The sequence below is a fragment of the Lissotriton vulgaris genome, chromosome 1_1 (genome assembly GCF_964263255.1).
Source record: "Lissotriton vulgaris chromosome 1_1, aLisVul1.2, whole genome shotgun sequence".
Lineage (NCBI taxonomy): Eukaryota > Metazoa > Chordata > Amphibia > Caudata > Salamandridae > Lissotriton > Lissotriton vulgaris.
Window position 1 is genome coordinate 645,457,766 of NC_141685.1, and position 20,106 is coordinate 645,477,871.

General features: G+C 44.9%; 1 long non-coding RNA gene across 1 annotated transcript; it reads left to right on the forward strand.

Annotated features, from left to right (window-relative positions):
• The first annotated feature begins 12,576 nt into the window (after positions 1–12,576).
• On the forward strand, positions 12,577–19,456 carry LOC147747600 (uncharacterized). Its single transcript, XR_015308308.1, has 2 exons — positions 12,577–13,460; positions 16,841–19,456. It is a non-coding gene; the product is annotated as an uncharacterized LOC147747600 (long non-coding RNA).
• Positions 19,457–20,106: the final 650 nt, after the last annotated feature.

The following is a 20,106-nucleotide window of genomic DNA, read 5'->3' on the forward strand; positions in this document are numbered from 1 at the left end:
CAATAGTCAAAGGCACACCGCATCAAAGGGATAAGGCAGCAAAATCACATCTCCCACAATGCAGCACTCACACATAGTAATAACAGCACATCCACATTGATGACAATGTGGTACAAAATGTAATACTTACACTGCAGAACAAAGGATAGAACTGGGTCCAAGTGTGCGTAGAAACTGTCCAATCACATCTGACATATCAGGAAACTGTGAGATGAAAATTTACGTGTACAACCTCACATCAGTCATGTAGTCCAAATGTTCACTGTCCCGCATCAAATACTCAGCTCCTCCCAAACAATCACAATGTACATTGTCATACAGTCTGCATGTAAACTTGAACAATGCGCCAACATACATGTCAATACAATGTCAAAAAGCACCTCCACTTCACATTGCAGAGGAGACCAGACAACTCATCAGTCATGCTGAAGAGGATCTCCACACCTTCGACACTGACGCCCTACAACAACTCATGGACATCTTAGGCAACCCACCTCCAGGAGCAGGGAGGCCCAGCTGCATCGAGGAGACCCCACCTCCTGCACAGGCCACACAGCAGGAAGCACCTGCAGCCATGGCTGGCCCCCAGCATCTCACCGAAGCACACATCACATTCCATGGCCAGGTTTTACACTGCCAGAAGGTGGCCGAACAGGTGTGGGTTGGGTTGGACCTCATGGAAGCTGAAATAGATCACATACATGGGTGTCTAAGTCCCATCAGGGAAAACCTACACTCCCGAACGGAGACCCACACTGTGACAGAGATGCATACATTTGCATTTCTTGTACTGAACCACGCCCAGAGCCCTGGGATAATCATTCACATCCACAGGCTGGACCTGCATATGATGGCCAAGTCCACACCTCTTACGTATTGAGTGGGGGACGACAAAGCTACATATCTAAGGTCTTACCTGCTGCCTGTGGTGACATGGTTGCGTCCGCTGTACACAGTACAATGTAATGTTGTAGAGCCTGGGGCCCTCATGCATACATTATGACCACACGGACAAACTCAGATAGTTGTAGAACTGGCTATGGGCAGGTGTGCCCGGCACCTTTCTTGCCAGGGTCACATGTACAGTGACGCCTGTAGGAGAGTAGGATCTGATTACTATGGTTACCCCCAGTTTTTGCTGGTGTTTCACTGTTTTTCATCTTTAGTCCGGCTGGGGCCCTGCTATTCAGGACCCCTGCCTAGCTGTTTCCTCTCTAAAATGATTGCATATACTTTAGGTACACTCCAGATTGGTTACTGGGTTACCCTTGTGAGTCCCTAGTATATGGTACCTTAGGTACTAAGGGCATAGGTACCCCAGAGGCCACTGGAGTCACGCTATCCAGGCTGATGAAGGCTGATAGCCAGAAACCGGTCCTTGGATGCTTCATTCCGGTCTGGGAAAGACATGGCTTGGTAGTTCGGACTGGACTGTTCCCATGAGGCACAGGGTCAGAGCTGATTTGCATATAGCCAGTGTATCACCCAGGGTGGTGTGGAGTGCAAAAAAAACGATGGATTTAGGCCCAGATCCTTGTACTGGGGTAAATGTATGACATTGTTCTACATTCTGTCCATCAACTGTGTTTTTTGCAATTTTCACCCCGAGCGTGCTGGGTATACTCAGACGTGAGTCCCAGGCTCTCCACACCACTGGAGTCAAGCTATCCAGGCTGATGAAGGCTGATAGCCAGAAACCGGTCCTTGGATGCTTGATTCTGGTCTCGGAAAGACATGGCTTGGTAGTTCGGACTAGACTGTTCCCATGAGGCACAGGGTCAGAGCTGATTTGCATATAGCCAGTGTCTAACCCAGGGTGGTGTGGAGTGCAAAAAAACGATGGATTTTGGCCCAGATCCTTGTACTGGGGTGAATGTTATTTATGTTATGTTATTTATGGGTTTTCTATAGCGCAACGGCTACTCCAAAGGAGTGTCCCGGCGCTTTGTGCTCCTGACCCAGAAAGGAGACTGAAAAACATAACAACAATAAAAGGAAAACAGAACCCAAGGATAGAGAGACTCTAACCAGAAAATAACCAAGTCTTTAAACCCTTCCTAAAGGCATGTATGACATTGTTCTACATTCTGTCCATCAACTGTGTTTTTTGCAATTTTCACCCCGAGTGTGCTGAGTGTACTCAGACTTGAGTCCCAGGCTCTCCACACCACTGGAGTCAAGCTATCCAGGCTGATGAAGGCTGATAGCCAGAAACCGGTCCTTGGATGCTTGATTCCGGTCTGGGAAAGACATGGCTTGGTAGTTCGGACTGGACTGTTCCCATGAGGCACAGGGTCAGAGCTGATTTGCATATAGCCAGTGTCTAACCCAGGGTGGTGTGGAGTGCAAAAAACGATGGATTTAGGCCCAGATCCTTGTACTGGGGTGAATGTATGACATTGTTCTACATTCTGTCCATCAACTGTGTTTTTTACATTTTTCACCCGAGTGTGCTGGGTATACTCAGACGTGAGTCCCAGGCTCTCCACACCACTAAAGTCAAGCTATCCAGGCTGATGAAGGCTGATAGCCAGAAACCGGTCCTTGGATGCTTGATTCTGGTCTGGGAAAGAAATGGCTTGGTAGTTTGGACTGGACTGTTCCCATGAGGCACAGGGTCAGAGCTGATTTGCATATAGCCAGTGTCTAACCCAGGGTGGTGTGGAGTGCAAAAAAACGATGGATTTAGGCCCAGATCCTTGTACTGGGGTGAATGTATGACATTGTTCTACATTCTGTGCATCAACTGTGTTTTTTGCAATTTTCACCCGAGTGTGCTGGGTATACCCAGACGTGAGTCCCAGGCACTCCACACCACTGGAGTCAAGCTATCCAGGCTGATGAAGGCTGATAGCCAGAAACCGGTCCTTGGATGCTTGATTCTGGTCTGGGAAAGATATGGCTTGGTAGTTCGGACTGGACTGTTCCCATGAGGCACAGGGTCAGAGCTGATTTGCATATAGCCAGTGTCTAACCCAGGGTGGTGTTGAGTGCAAAAAAACAATGGATTTAGGCCCAGATCCTTGTACTGGGGTGAATGTATGACATTGTTCTACATTCTGTCCATCAACTGTGTTTTTTGCAATTTTCACCCCGAGTGTGCTGGGTATACTCAGACGTGAGTCCCAGGCTCTCCACACCACTGGAGTCAAGCTATCCAGGCTGATGAAGGCTGATAGCCAGAAACCGGTCCTTGGATGCTTGATTCCGGTCTGGGAAAGACATGGCTTGGTAGTTCGGACTGGACTGTTCCCATGAGGCACAGGGTCAGAGCTGATTTGCATATCGCCAGTGTCTAACCCAGGGTGGTGTGGAGTGCAAATAAACGATGGATTTAGGCCCATATCCTTGTACTGGGGTGAATGTATGACATTGTTCTACATTCTGTCCATCAACTGTGTTTTTTGCAATTTTCACCCTTAGTGTGCTGGGTATACCCAGACGTGAGTCCCAGGCTCTCCACACCACTGGAGTCAAGCTATCCAGGCTGATGAAGGCTGATAGCCAGAAACCGGTCCTTGGATTCTTCATTCTGGTCCGGGAAAGACATGGCTTGGTAGTTCGGACTAGACTGTTCCCATGAGGCACAGGATCAGAGCTGATTTGCATATAGCCAGTGTCTAACCCAGGGTGGTGTGGAGTGCAAAAAAACGATGGATTTAGGCCCAGATCCTTGTACTGGGGAGAATGTATGACATTGTTCTACATTCTGTCCATCAACTGTGTTTTTTGCAATTTTCACCCCGAGTGTGCTGGGTATACTCAGACGTGAGTCCCAGGCTCTCCACACCATTGGAGTCAAGCTATCCAGGCTGATGAAGGCTGATAGCCAGAAACCGGTCCTTGGATGCTTGATTCCGGTCTGGGAAAGATATGGCTTGGTAGTTCGGACTGGACTGTTCCCATGAGGCACAGGGTCAGAGCTGATTTGCATATAGCCAGTGTCTAACCCAGGGTGGTGTGGAGTGCAAAAAACGATGGATTTAGGCCCAGATCCTTGTACTGGGGTGAATGTATGACATTGTTCTACATTCTGTCCATCAACTGTGTTTTTTGCAATTTTCACCCCAGAGGCCTACCAGCAGCTAAAGCATGTTTTATGCAACCCCTGGAAAGCCTTCCAAAATGGCACCACAGGTCTGCTACTGCAGCCTGGGAAAGTGGTGCATTCACCCCTTACTAAGATATAGGCTACCTATATCTACCTTTAATTACTGACACTTATAAACCTATAAGTCGCTCCGATGGCAGGCCTTTTCAATCCTGAAGGGAGAGTGCTTGGCTTTGTGTGAGAGGGTCCCTCTGCATGAGCTGGGCCCCTCTGCAGTGTTTGGAGCCTATTCTCTGAGGCTGTTCTGTGAAGCAGCCTGACCATAGACTCTTAAGTGCATTATAATCTCGCAGTAAATGCTAACTTTGGAATGGCTGCATGGAAACATGTCGTGTTTGGTATCAAACACTTTGGAATCCTACTACCCCCCCTGCCAGTCCTGGTGGCGGGGGTAGACTTCCACCCTTCTGGATGGAGAGACATGTACACACTGGTCTAACCGATAAAAGTTTAAACAAGCCCTGGCATTACAAAATGGATGCAACAGACAAGGGTCTGACCTCCTGGTGTTGGACGAAACTCCAGCAGGGGAGGCCCTGGACAATAGGTTTCCTGTCACAGGGAGGTGTAACCACCTCCCAGACAGGCTTTATTGTATTGGGGCTGTGTGGGTGCATTCAGGGAATGATTTTCAGACAGTGCTGGGGGGACCCTTGGTGTCCTTGTGCATACCCCAGTTCAAACCGGTTGCAGGGGCACTCAGCCCCTGCTCTGGCGTGAAACTGTACAAAGGGAAAGGGGTGTAACCACCCCTCTTCCCAGACCCTCCCATAGGTGGGTCCCCAGAGTATGTCCAACCCCATAACTTAGTATAAGTATGAGACCCCAGTCCTTAGGACTTCAGATTACACCTGAACGAAACTCTGCGACCCCAGTTCTTAGGACGTCAGATTACACCTGGATGAAACTCTGCAACATATATCCTGGAACTTCAACATTCTACACAACTAGAAGACGGAAGAATCTACCTTGGGGTCAAGGAGTGACTCTCCTGTTCAAACAGGCAAAGAGAAGCATCTTGCTGCTCTGCTTTTCCGAGGCTCCTGCCGGCCCCTGAAGTATTTGCGACTCAGGACATGGACTTCCAGACTTCTAAGAAGCCGACTCTAGAGCCCCGCAAATCTGAGACCGGCAGCCCTCAAGAGAGACTTGGGACCGGAACTCCTGTACACTGTGCACATTCAAAAGTGCATCAACTTCCCAAGCTTTCCAAATATTGTGCATTGGACTACTTGTAGTCTGATCCCGTAGCACCATCTGCACCATAGATTGTGGGCCTACACTCCACGCGTGTTCCGTGAGCCCGCTTTTAGCATTTCTGCTTGAGGCCCCTTTGCGATCCCTGGTCCCTCGACTGGTGGGTCCCCACAAAAGTAACTCTTCTTTCCTTTGGGATTCCCTGGTTTCTCCAGATGTGGCCTGACTCCCTACCAAGAGGTGAGTCCCTCAGACATTCCTGGTCTGCACCAAAGCCAACCTCTGCTTTCTGCATGGGTTGCTGTTGCCAAGGCTTGTTGGGTCCCATCCGGAAGCCGACACTGCAGCAATCGACATCCTTTTCTGGACAACTCGAATCCAGCTCCTGGTTGTCATTGTTGCCTTCTGTTCCTCGTGGTCGAAGAGTCAAGTTTCACCTTCTTCACCTGAAATCACTCGACATAGGTGGGCATCCGCTCATCGCCTTCCTGGTCACTGTCAAGTGACCCAGACTCTGTCCCCTCTGCTATCAGATTCTTTACATCTCCGATCCACCCTTGGATCCACCCGGACACTTTCCACTTAGACGCCAGCAGCACTTTGCAGCAGCTCTCTGTAGAAATCGATGATGAAACCCGACACGAAAAGACACCAATGCACCCGGCTTCCCTGGGTGAGGTAACTCGAGTACTCCGGTGCTCCTATAGGTGTTGACTCTAGAGCCTCCTAGTTCTAAAGGCGTTTGCTCCAAGTCTTCTTCTAAGTATCCTTAATCTTTAAAATTCCAACCGCGACTTTCCCCATGGAAGTTAATGGTGATTCGCGGCTGTGTTTAGACACTGCACGCGTCCCCTGTGGGTCCTCTGTGTCACTACCTTGGGTGGTTCCTGGTAGCCCCTCTGGTTCTAAAGGCTCTAGGCCTTGTATCTATGTCAGTCGTGGTTCTTATACCACTTTCTTAATATATGGTTTGGCACTCCCCTAGATCTCAACGTATATTGTGCTAATTTACTGTGTGCTAATTAAGTTTACTGAATGTACTTTTGCCTCTAGCCTCATAAAGAGACTAGAGGGATGTGTTTAGAATAAATACATATATTTTATATATATACCTGGTGTGGTTCTCCTTTCATTTGGTCATTCATGAAATCATAGACTGGTAAAACAATCTGCTTTACATTCCTTCAAGAGTTAGCCTGAAGGCTGCTCTACACAGCTACCACTACAATAGCTTTCTATATAGGTTGTCTTTAAACCTACCATCAATAAGGGTTGTTTCGACTGGTGCAAGGTGTCCACTAGAATAGTGGAGAGCATATGCCACAACTTCTCACATTGGTATGCAGCATGTGGGATTCCAGCTTGCCATTGTTTTACCAGATAATCTCAAGTCAGTGATCATTTGAAAACCACTAAAAGTACCAGAGGTACATATAGTACAAGCTTAAATACAGTTAGTTTTACCGAACTTAGAGTTGTGTGTCAAAGGCTTAGCACACTCTTTCTACAACTCAAGAGAGTTTAGTAGGTAAGCAACTAGAGTAGGTAGTGCATTCAGCACACCTCACTTGTAATGTCTTTGAAGCCAGGAATCAGTGGAGCTCTGTGTACTATGAGGAAATTGAAGACTGGCAAAAGTGACAACAACCAGCACCTCAGAGAGTACTACTGTTAGATGATTTTAGAAAGGCTTCAGGGCCTGATGGGTAAGGCAGTTGGGATGGGGCAGCAGCAGAGAGAGAGCCCAGTGGTACAAACCAACAGGACTCCGACTCTGATGCTGACCAGGCAGGTGACAATGATCTGGACCTGGACAATCCAGCTACTACTGGAGATGAAGAAGAAGGCCAAGATGGCCCAATCTGTGTCCCCCCAGGAAGAGTTGGTTGGGGGTGTGCCTGCAATGCCAAGATCTCCTTCCCAAGAATGTAACCATTCTGACACACCTGTAGGGACCTCAGCCTCTTCTAATAGGAGGGACACCTCCCAGGAGAAGAGAGTAAGACAGATGGGACTTGTTGGAAATGGCCCTTTTTGCAGGGTTATCCCCAAACTTTTTGCTTCTTCCTCCCTTATTTTTCCTGACCCGTGGTTGTTGGCAATAGGACTCTGGGCACTTTACCACTGCTGATCAGTGCTAAAGTGCCTATGCTCTCTGTATAAATTGTTATTGTGATTGGTTATCCATGATTGGCATATTTGTATTACCAAGAAGTCCCTAGTAAAGTGCACTGAGTATGCCAGGGCTGGTGATTCAAATGCTACTAGTGGGCCTGCAGCACTGATTGTGCCACCCACATGAGTAGCCCTACAATGGTGTCTCAGGCCTGCCACCGCAGTGCATGTGGGCAGTTGGTGAACTTCCATGTCCGCCTGATCAGAGTCCCCACTGACCAGGCCTAACACTTCCCTTTCTGTACACATTGGTCACTCCTATGGAAGGCCCAAGTTACCCCCTTGGGCAGGGTGCAGTGTATGTGAAAGGTAGAGCATGTACTAGTGCAGGTGACATGCTCTGGTAGTGAATAACAGCCATTTTCGTTTTTCATTATTGTAAGGCTATCTTGCCCATAGGCCATCATGGTGAATGCTGGCTACAGTGGTTACCTGCATATCTTCCCACAGGAGCAAGATATAAAATTAAAGTCTGGAATCCCTGAAATCAGAATTTAATAACACATCTTTTAGGAAGGATGGTTTTTAAATCCTGTGTTTCAAAACAGCACTATTAGAAAGTGGCTGCTTTCTTGTCTTACCTTTCTGTGTACCTTGACCTGTTTGTGAATTGACTGTCTGGTTTGTGAGTGACAGGGCTGGGGGATTCCAGGATACAGAATGAGTCCGCCCAGTGGTGAATAGAGAGATCTGCATATAGATGGGAGAGAGGAGTTGCGCCTGGGACCTGAATAGGACTGTGCCTGCCCCCCACAGTGCTGGCTCCACCCCCTGTGGTGCGTATGATGTCTCTGCCCTGCACAGTGAAAGGAGATAATGAATCATGTCAACAGAATGCTCCAGGGCTGTGCTTTCCCTCCACAATGCTGGCTCCACCTCCTGTGGGGTGTCTGATGTTTCTGCTCTGCACTGTGAATGGAAAGAAGGAGTCTTGTAAACTGAGTACTCCAGAACTGGTTTGGACCGGGCTCAGAGCTCTCCTGCACAAAGGGAACAGAGACATTTAGACAGGGCTCGACAAATCTAAAAAATCTTACTTGACCTGCAGGTCGAGTGAGTAGACCTAACAGCAATGCACTCGACCCACAAATTGATTGCATATACATTTGTTTCTTAATGTAGTGTGTATTATGTGACCGTGTGCACCTAAATACACCTCGGACTACAGAACCGGGTTCGAGTCTCGGCTGGGAAGCTTAAAATCCTGTGATTCTGGGCAAATCACTTAATCTCCCCTTGCCCAAAATAATCTGTCTATAATTGTCATGTGCTTATCTAGGTTCCTGATCGATACTGTGACCTTATGCCCCTATTCGGCTATAAAGCCCTTTATTCCCTATATTGGCATAACCGTTCAAGTGCGATTTTCTGAAAAGTCATCTCTGGCCTCACACGAGCAGAGCCACAGAGCCACATTCCAGCATGACTCTCTGCTACTTCCTTTGCGACCAATTAGTGCAATGACAGAGCAGCAGTCACTATCTGATATTCCTAGATAACACTCCGAGTTCTTCAACAAGATAAAAACTTAGCAAACCTGGAAATCCCCGCTTGCTATGTTTTGATTAGTAATAGAACTCTAATGAGCAACTGATAGCTGCCACTTCCTAGTGACATCTTTAATTGACGTCTTATGTCCAGCAAACTTGCGTCAAACCCGGCACCTGTCAGGTATAAATATTACCAACGTTGCCTTAAGCAGTGTGCGTTGCCTGTTGCTGATGCCAGCTGCCTGCATGACCAGTGTTGGTAAAAACTAGCACTCTGTCGCTGCAGCCTGCTATCCTGTGGTGGTGAAGCTACTGATTACCATTATCGCCGCTACAGCGCGAACTGTGGTTCAGTACGCTTGAGGAGCCGTGCAGCCGTCCTCTGCGAAGACATCCAGCCCAGCTGCCCGCGGACGCTGTCACCCCTCCTTCCTCCCGACGCGCTGAGAGAAGCCGCTGCCTTTCTCGTACAGAGAAATCCAGTCCCGGCGCTTCCGGTTTACCCTCGCGGGTGACTGGGATATCGAGAGAGACCCCTGAAGGAGATACCAATCCTCCATCATTCTATTCAGAGGTATGGTGTTGACTAAACCCTTAAAAGAGAATTCTTGAAACAAACCTTGGCAAAACCAACTTAACTTAAGCTACTTACTTACTCCCCTTCTCACGTGTTAGGCTTAGGTCAGGCACACCGGGGTAGGCTTAGTTAGAAGCACCAGTTGAGTATGTTAGCCTAATGTATATATGACTGTATATATGTTTTATTACTTTTAAACCATTGTATGGCTAAGAAACCATATCAATGCTTTTACAGTTCTATTTCGCAATTCTTATCTTACTGTACGTACTTTTTATAATAACAGTTATTGCAATTGTGGCAATACATTTCTCTTGTATGAGAAGAAAGACTGTTCAATAAATGTTAACCTTTATTGATAAACGCCCGTCTCTCTATTCTCTACATATTGTGAAAGTAAACTGCACCAGACTGACTGAGTGAAATCTATGTCTATTGTTTCACACGACCCTAGAGATCGACTCTTGATCTGAGGAGCAAAGTTGTCATGTTGCACGGTTGTTGGAAAACTGAATCCCTTCTTGTCTGTGCCAAGGAAGCTGATCACTTCCTATGCAGAGAAGAAAGTTTCCAGTGACCTCTGAGCTAGTTGGTAACACAACCCAATTAAGTTTAGCATAGTCAGTGGAGGCCTGGAATATCCGCAGTTCCACGTCGATACTACTGTTTATGTTATTCCAATGCGCAGGGCCTAGTGGGAAACTAGGAACTACACTACATGGCGCCCAACGTTTGGTAAGGCGATAAACTAACGTAAGACTTGTAGAGTAACTCAGTCGTGCATATTTCACACCCCTTTCACCCGTAAATACTCCAATAGACGTCTGGAGTGGGTGAAAGGTTAAAATCCGCCCGACCTTAGTAGGAAGAGATTCCTATGTAAAGCTCCGGTTTATTCAACGTTGAAGGATACAGTGTTCCAAAATATTGTGCATCTAATCTTTGTCTCCTTGGAGACCTACTCTGCAAAAAACTGCATTCATACAATGTCAGTAGAAAACAACGGCACCTCTGGGGCCGCAGTAGATGCGACTCAGCAAGGTCCCGAACAAGCAGACCCGGATGCTATTATCATCCCGGTCCAGTTAAGAAGATCTATAACTTTAAAACTTATAGAAAACGGACTGCCACCTCAAGGTGGTACAGTAATTTTCGTGATAGAGGCTCACGAGTATCGGCAGACAGAGGTATTCTATTCATGGATAAACTTTCCAGCGGTAAACGCAATAACACAAGAGTTTCACTATTACAAAATAGAGGAACCTCCGGGAGAGTACGCTCCTTTCGAGGAGATTGAAATCCCACTTAAATTTCAAGAGCACCTGCTCTGGTTTAATGGCGCCCTAAAACACAATGATCACATAACTAGGCTCGGTCCACTAGGTAGACCAGGAGCCACGTGGCCGGTTCTAGCCAGCTACACACCACATCCTGACATTGCAAGAATGTCAAAAGAAGAGCTGTTAGCACAGCTAAACACATTAATAAAAATACATAGGCAATTAGTCCAATATGTAATACGGACTGCAACAGTTCACCACAGCTGACCCCTCATCAGGGGAACACAAATAAAATTACACCACAGAACATACAGTCATGTCTTGGTAAAACACCCGTAAAACGGGAACAAATTCCTTTCTGGTTAGCCCAGAAAATCACTCAAATAGAGGCAGTATTTCCTGATACTACCCCTATTGAGAAACACAGAATCTTGACCATCTGCCTTCCTATGGGAATCGCACCACACGTGGAGGACTGCGACACTTGGGGTACAGTCTTTGCTTCCATTTACACAAAAACACACGGTGTTCCGTCTATGGCGGTAATACCAGACGTGCTAAAACAGATTCAAAATGAATTCGGTCCAGAACCAGCTTTAAATCTAGGTATGAAATTACTGAAAGACTTCAAGCAGGTCACGGCTATATTATTAGCCAATGTAAAGGGAGAAGCAGCATCTGTGGCGATTCGCCAGAAGTTGAGGGAAACAGATATAAAAGATCCTGTTGAGCTTGCAAAAATCATAGAAAAATGCTATGAAGAATTAGGTAGAGACAGCTAGGGTGGAAAACCAGTTAAGCCCCAACTGCTCGAAAATCCTGAAAAATTATTTATTAAAAATAATTTAAATACTCCTAAAAAGAGCTGGGATGGAAATAAACAATCCACTCCCAAGGAAAAAGTTTTCCAGACCAGAGGAAGGTCTCCTCGACGGAGGGAAAGAACTCCGACTCGAGAACGCCAGTCTCCCCAGAGGGAGCCCTCTGAGAAAAGATATAACCTTAGAAATAGGGATAATATAAAAAGACCTGATAGATATCAAAGTATTGATACACGTCCCTCTCGATCTCTTCCACAGAATTCGGAAAGAAGAGGACGGTCAGACCCAGGAGAGCACACCAAGTCCAAAGACAAGGAACCTGCTCAAAATAAGAAATCTCAATTTCAGAAAAAGAAGGTAGCCAGTATTAGAGTAATGAACCATGCCGAGAATACTGAGGACACAGTTGAAAAACGGGGAGTGGGCATTGACAATGTTGGACAGTGCAGCAGAGATCAGTATAGCGCGCAAGAACTTGATGAGTCATCTGGAGACAGTGGACACGAATGAATACATTCAGGTTGAAACTGCCGACGCCAGACTTAGCGAGCCCCATAAAATATACGAAATAACATTGCGTATGGAGGGTGATAAGACTAGGAAAATTAAGGGTCTATTTTGGGATAAGCTCTCGAAAGACTATGATATTCTGTTAGCTGAAAAAGATTGGCCCCCGGAGTTTGTCAGGGAGTGCCCTCGTGGCGAAGAAGTGATTATGCCTGCCTTCTCGAATCACATTCCGATTCATAAAAAATACACATATGCAAGGAAATGGGCAGTAGCCCAGGCACCTGCATTGTATAAAAATCATGTAGGATGGGATGAGGACTCTCCGCCTCACAAAATCCAACTAAAAAGTGAACCAACTGCCCAACGGCAGTATCCCATAAAGCAAGAAGCTAAAAAACAGGTGTAATGGCAGGGTTTTTGGCTTTATTTAGCAGTGATAATAGATCATTATTCTTGCTCGCATCTAGTATAGGTATTCTTAGCCTGTGTGGGCCCTTTTAAGCCCTTTTTCCAGACCTAGAAGAGGATAGCTGCTTAATATGCCTTTATTCTTGACTTTAACCTGTCTATTGCCTATTGGCTTTGACATATTAGACACATTGGTATGGTGTATGTAGGTATTCTGACAGAGCTAAGGAGCATTTCACCCCTTTCAGGCCTAAAGCTAGAGAGACTCCATCTTGATGGAAGCAGAGAGGCTTTTTAGGGCAAAGGCAATGTTTTCAGTTAAGGCTGTTGTGCTCGAGGGAAGATCCAGTTAGGACTGCTTCTTATCCGAGAAATGTGTTTTTCTCTTGGGCCCAGACGTAACAAGCAGATGGCCACTGCGGTTGCGTGGAAGCCTGGGAGCTGGCACAGGAATTCGGTAGGAGACAGCCCTCCGGTGGAAATTTCCATGAGGGGAGAGGAATCCATATTAGTGAGCTACAGGAGAGGAGGAGTGTTCATTCCAGCTTGTGTGCAAGTCAGTTCAGTTTTGGAAGTCAGTGCAGCGTGGTGTGCAGTTCAGCGTGGTGCTCAGACCAGCTTGGAGCACAGGACTGCTGGGAGCCCAGAACAACTTGGAGCTCCGAATAGCTTGCAGAGAGAGAGAGGATGTCTGCTGGGAGCTGCAGAATAGAGTGCAGTTCTTGAATGGAGAAAGAAGGCAGACGATTACTGAAGATGAGGAGAGAGGAAGCAGTGAAGGCTGTCAGCTGGAGCAACTGAACCAGAGGCGTGGTGATGTGGTGAAGGAGGGAGAGACAGAGAGAGCCCTAATCCCACCAGAGGCAGAGAGAGAAATCTTCCTTCTAATAGGTGAGGTAGTCTGAATTAGTTACACTTACACTTTCTAATCTTTTCCTTTTCAGTGGAGTGTTCCTGTTATGTGTAATCCTTCTCTTTCAAGCGGTGTGTTCTACCTATAGCCTTTGTTAGATTTGCATAAATGTTTATATTACTGTAATAAATGTCCCCAGTTTATAACTAACTGGCGTGTAGTCCCTATTCTTGTTCACTAAAGGTAAATGGCACTTCTAGGTGTTTGCTAGGCGCATGAATGGATGAGTAATCCCAATCAGGTGAGTGGTGATCACATAAATAGGGAGTGAGTGGACCTTTGATGCCAAGAGCCGGTAATACACAATAATCTGGACCCACATCCAAAGTCATCATTGTAGTTTCATCCTGAGTAGACAGCTGAGATAATATCCCAATATATATATATATGTATAGGTGTTCATAGGAATGTGGTCGTCGTTTGACATGCGGCGTTAATGAGAACGGCAGGAGGGATACTGCCGTGTAAAGCCACCGGATTGTGGTATAAGACTAAGTGAGAGCGTCAGGAGGGACACTGACGTGTAAAAGGGAGCATTGGGTTCTGCAGGCCCGTGTGTAGACGCACCAGATTGTGTGTCAGATCTGCCCTAGGGTAGAACGGTCTGGGTCGGGGTGACCGCGAGGCCAACTGATGTGAATAAGTGTAGTGTAGGGTATGGATATCCCTAGTAATCAGTGAGTATTCTTAGTATCCCTATAGATTTAGTGGTGTTTTTGATAATATGAGCTTGTATATTGCGAGTTCCCTATCCTCAGGTAGGTACCAGGTGCCTGGATAGGTGGTCCTGAGGACGGAAGGTGAGTACGTTTTGGCTGGGTCATAGGGGCCCCTGGGGGCTGATCCCATCTAAACAGAAAATCCAGCCATTACATTTTGGCGTAGTCGGCATCTTACGAACTCTGTGTGCCTGGCCATGTGTTTAGAGAGGTTTCCATGTGTTGTTAGTGAGTGCCATGAACGCCAATTACATTTTGGCGTAGTCGGACAGTTTACGAACTCTGTGTGCCTGGCCATGTGCTTAGAGAGTTGCCCATGTGTTCTGAGGGAGTGCCCTGAACGCTAGTTCCATCTGGCGTAATGTTGCAGTTTATGTAGCCTGTTAGACCTATTGGCTTGAACAGTTGCAGCGTGAGGAGATTGTATTACATCATGGCATTTGGTTTATTCAGGGTGGAAGGAATGGTTTTCATCTTGGTGTTTAAACTGTCAGAGTTGAAGGATGGCATTACATGAGGAAGTCAGTTACATCTTTGTGATGGTCCAATTGTATAAATGTGTGTAAAAAGTGCTTTTAAATTGCCCATTAAATTGCTTGCTGCATCTGCTTATGCTGTGCAATATGAAATGTGTTCATTTTAATATGCTCTGTGGAGTTTTTAGAATATAGCTCCTTGTAAATATGACTTGTCAATAGCGCCATTTTAATGTGCCTTGTGAGGTGCATGTTCTCATGTTGATCTGCTGTGTTGCTTGTGAATGGTGCTTTGAATATATTCCTTGTGACAAGCGTGTCATTTTTTGAGTTTGTTTATTGTCTTGTAAATATGGCTTTAGAATAGCGCCATTTTAATGTGGCTTGTGAGGTGCAGGTTCTCATGTTGATCTGTTGTGTTGCTTGTGAATGGTGCTTTGGATATATTCTTTGTGAAAAGCGTGTCGTTTTTTGAGTTTGTTTATTGTCTTGTAAATATGGCTTTAGAATAGCGCCATTTTAATGTGGTTTGTGAGGTGCATGTTCTTTTGTTAATCAGTTGTGTTCCTTGTGCATTGCGCCTTGGAAATGTTGTTTGTGAAAGGCTTGTCTTGTAAATATGGCTTGTGAATAGCGCCATGTGGTCATGGCTTGGACAGGGCATGTTCTCATTACGTTTGGCAGGAGAGAGCTGGATCTTTCTCGGGTGCTTGGGGATAACGTTTTTGAAAATATGTACGTGTCTTTTGTAAACGTGAAGAAATGTGCTAATGATTTTCCCATGTATAAATGGACGTTGGGAAATGTTTCCATTTGAGCTGCCAAAGGGTTAATATCTTGAGTTGAGATGGCAGCGTTTATTTTTTACATGCTGTCAACATGCATGGCTATCTGACCTGACTATAAAAGTCAGTGAATTATTTTAAGGATTTTTGATGGTTTGATTTTGACTTTTTTTTTTTTGGTTCCTTGGTCAGCCTACGTGCTTTGTCAGTTTCTTGACGGAAAGGTAACATCTTGTGTTTTGAGGAGGGTTCTGTTCATTTCACATTCCTTTTGAAATGCGTCTACGAATTTGTGTGGGTTCACCTTGGAATTGATGTGGTTATAAATCAACCTTACGGAGAAAGCTGTGTTCTTTTAAAATTATTGAAATGTTAAAAAGATGGCCCGTTAGAATGCATGCTACGGGCTGTTTTCATTAATTATTTCTGTGAGGGGTTTCCATCTAGACAGGAATGTGATGGTTGCAATAATAATAGGTTTAGAATAATAAATCTTGCCCGACAGTGCGTGGTAACATGTGCTTTTAATTAGTGTGAGGCAACCATGTGCTTTTGAATGAAAAGAGTTAAAATGTGACATTATTATTTTCCCAAATGTGAATTAAAATGTATGCTTTTATAAATCAGTCATCAAAAAATGTGAACTTAAATACAATGTTGAAATGTATATGTTGTTTTACAAATTATTTCTCTTTGACAAAGGGACCATGTTAATTCGTTTCTCAAATGCAACATGTATAATATTGTATGCCAAAGGTAGTTTCCCCTTTAAATGTCTTGCCTTTAGTTGAATTGGTTGGACAAACGTCTTTTTAAAAAATGTGGATCTTTTTTAATTGGCAATACACTGTAACAGAATTGTTTTTTTATTAATATTAGCCTCCGTTAGTTTGAGAATCAGGCCATGAGAACAGGCATAAGGAATTTGTTTTTTGACCTTGGCAGACCAGCTGGTCTGCGCAGATGAATTTCCCTTCATTCTGCAAGTTTCGATCACGTCCCAGTGTGTTATGATTGGCTACAGTTCAATTTTCTTCCGCGCACGGCTTGTTTATTTAAGGGCGGGGTGGCCTAGCTCTTCAGACTCTGACCATGGAAATTGGGAGGCTTGCAGTGCCCTGCTGATGCTGTCATCATTTGGCAGTATTTCAAATTTTTTTTTTTTCACACTGTAGCATGGCTCTTGCCCAGAAGGGTGAGACTGGCTTAGTTAGGATTAGGGTATGTTAGGCCCCACTCAATGTTACTAAAAGTTAAATTTTGAATGTTTTTAATTAATTAGGATATTTTCTTTTCAATAATGAAAGGCACCCGGGGTGCTTTTTAAATGGAAAATTTTATTTTACAAGAATAATGATACTTGTTCTCTGGTTTCTAGGATTGCTGCAGTTGGGGTGCGTGCGTGCATCTGCCCACTCCCTTTATTTGTTTTAGCTTTTTATTTTCATGTTATTATTTTAGTTTATTGTTTTGGATGATGGAACCAGACCAGACCAGACCGGGTGATGGATGGCCACATTGGAGGAAGTGTCCATGATGCAGGGTGGTGGCCTACACTGAAGAATTTGGACATTAAATAATCCCTTGGACAAGCAGGCCCCACTTTTAAAGAACGAGAAAAAAAAATGTTTTCTTTGTAACAGTATTATAAATGAATTTGGACATTGAATGATCCCTTGGACAAGCAGGCCCCACTTTTGAAAAGAAATGAAACCCAAACATGTTTTATTTGTTACAGGATTGTAAAAGGACTTGATCCATACTCCCTTGTACAAGCAGGCCCCACTTTTTAAAGCAAACAAAAATATGTCACCTATTATAGTTTTTCCAAATGAAGGACTTTTTTGAATGATGGCGCACACATGTGCTCCACTGTGTGATTTAAGCTTGATGTTACACTAGTAATCTTGTAGACTGGGGTTGTAGTTTTTTACTGTTCTTGCATTTTCACCTTGATTAATCAAAGGGTGGTTACCTTACAATTTAGATGGTTCTGGGTGGTGTGTCTTTTAGTATGATTATGTGTTAATGTTTATCCAGACCTTGCAACAGTTTGTCATGTTTATTTCTCAGATTTCACCTTAAATTGACTAATGTCAGCAGGTAGGCCTCATTTAGGCCTATTGTTATTTTCATCTCACATATTAGCACCTACACCAATAGTTTCATGATTCATCATTAGCTTAACTTGCCTATAGTAGGTAGAGCTCATTTAGGCCCTTTCTTGTTTTCTCATTAGAAGTTGAAACACATTTAGTTTTTAAGTTCACAACTGTAGGTAGGCCTCATTTAGCCTTAAGTTGTCCGAAGTAGGCCCATTTAGGCCCCTTGCTGTTTTCATTCAACACATAAGTCCCTACATCACTAGATTTCACCAATTATAATTAGAAGTTGAGGAACATTTAGTTTGAGGATGCTTTGGTTAGTTTCTGTTGTTATCAGATCCAATCTCAGATATGTTTCAGCATTCGAGTCAAGGGTGCTTTGATTTGTTTTTAGGTTTCTATTCCCTACAATTGAGTTTCAGGTGGAATTTCCTTAAGTTGTCATTGTTTTTAGGGAGTTTTTTAGGTTTTTGATTTGTTGATAGATTGTGTTGATGTTTGTTTATTTAGATGTTATTGTTTGTCAGATGTTCGCAAGATAAGGATCTAAGGGTGGATGGCAGGGATATTTAGCAGTGATATAGATCTTAATCTTGCTCACATCTAGGATAGGTATTTTTAGCCTATGTTGGATAGATTATGTTGATGTTTGTTTAGATGGATGTTATTGTTTATAAGATGCTCGCAAGATAAGGATCTAAGGGTGGAATGTTATGGCAGAGTTTTTGGCTTTACTTAGAAGTGATATAGATCATTAATCTTGCTCGCATCTAGTATAGGTATTCTTAGTCTGTGTTGGCCCTTTTAAGCCCTTTTTCCAGACCTAGAAGAGGATAGCTGCTTAATATGCCTTTATTCTTGACTTTAACCTGTCTATTGCCTATTGGCTTTGACATATTAGACATATTGGTATGGTTCATGTAGGTATTCTGACAGAGCTAAGGAGCATTTCACCCCTTTCAGGCCTAAAGCTAGAGAGACTCCATCTTGATGGAAGCAGGGAGGCTTTTCAGGGCAAAGGCGAAGTTTATAGTTAAGGCTGTTTTTCACTTGGAGAGAACCGGTCTGGGCCAGCCCTTATCGGTAGGCTGTATTATTCTCTGTGTTGAAGACACCACAAAAGGCTGGCCAGCTGGGTGTGTGTCCTTGATGCGAAGTGGTGCAGAGATCTGGTAAGCGGCGGGCTGATGGATGGAACTTTCCATGAGGAAACAGCATTCTATATTTGTGAAGTGCAGAGGCGGAGTCAGTCAGTCAAGCAGAGGGGAGTCGAGGAGTCAGTCGAGGAGAGAGTCCAGCAGAGAGGAGCAGTGGAGTGGAGTTGGCAGAGAGAGAGAGAGGGTTCAATCTGGAGAAGAGCTGAGTTGAATAGTGAGCTGGAACTGAAGGAAGCAGTCAGAAGCAGTGGTTTATCAGGAGGAAGTGTGAATAGCTGGAGTCTGAAGTAATGCCTTTTAGAAGAGATAGAGGAGAGCTCGTGGATTAACCTATGGGAGCAGATGGAATTGGACATTGGCGCAGAGAAAGAGCGACTAAGATAGTAGAATGAACGGTGATCAGAGCGGCAGGAACCATTAAAGAGTGAAGACGCAAAGTGGAGAGACAGTCAGAGCGGGGGAGAGGAGTCCAGAGACAGAGCGATCAGCGCAGAGGTGTACCCAAGAGTGCAGGAGAGGAGAGAGAGCATGAGATGAGCCAAGGCACAGACGAGAGAGGAACCCAGATGACAGCTAGAACAAGACTTCACACTAATCAGGTGATATTGTTTTCATCACATTAGCTACACTTAATCTTTTCTCTTTCAAGCGGTGTGTTCTACCTATATAGTCTTTGTTAGATTTGCATAAATGTTTATATTACTGTAATAAATGTCCCCAGTTTATAACTAACTGGCGTGTAGTCCCTATTCTTGTTCACTAAAGGTAAATGGCACTTCTAGGTGTTTGCTAGGCGCATGAATGGATGAGTAATCCCAATCAGGTGAGTGGTGATCACATAAATAGGGAGTGAGTGGACCTTTGATGCCAAGAGCCGGTAATACACAATAATTTGGACCCACATCTAAAGTTATTATTGTAGTTTCATCCCGAGTAGACAGCTGAGATAATATCCCAATATATATATATATGTATAGGTGTTCATAGGAATGTGGTCGTCGTTTGACATGCGGCGTTAATGAGAACGGCAGGAGGGATACTGCCGTGTAAAGCCACCGGATTGTGGTATAAGACTAAGTGAGAGCGTCAGGAGGGACACTGACGTGTAAAAGGGAGCATTGGGTTCTGCAGGCCCGTGTGTAGACGCACCAGATTGTGTGTCAGATCTGCCCTAGGGTAGAACGGTCTGGGTCGGGGTGACCGCGAGGCCAACTGATGTGAATAAGTGTAGTGTAGGGTATGGATATCCCTAGTAATCAGTGAGTATTCTTAGTATCCCTATAGATTTAGTGGTGTTTTTGATAATATGAGCTTGTATATTGCGAGTTCCCTATCCTCAGGTAGGTACCAGGTGCCTGGATAGGTGGTCCTGAGGACGGAAG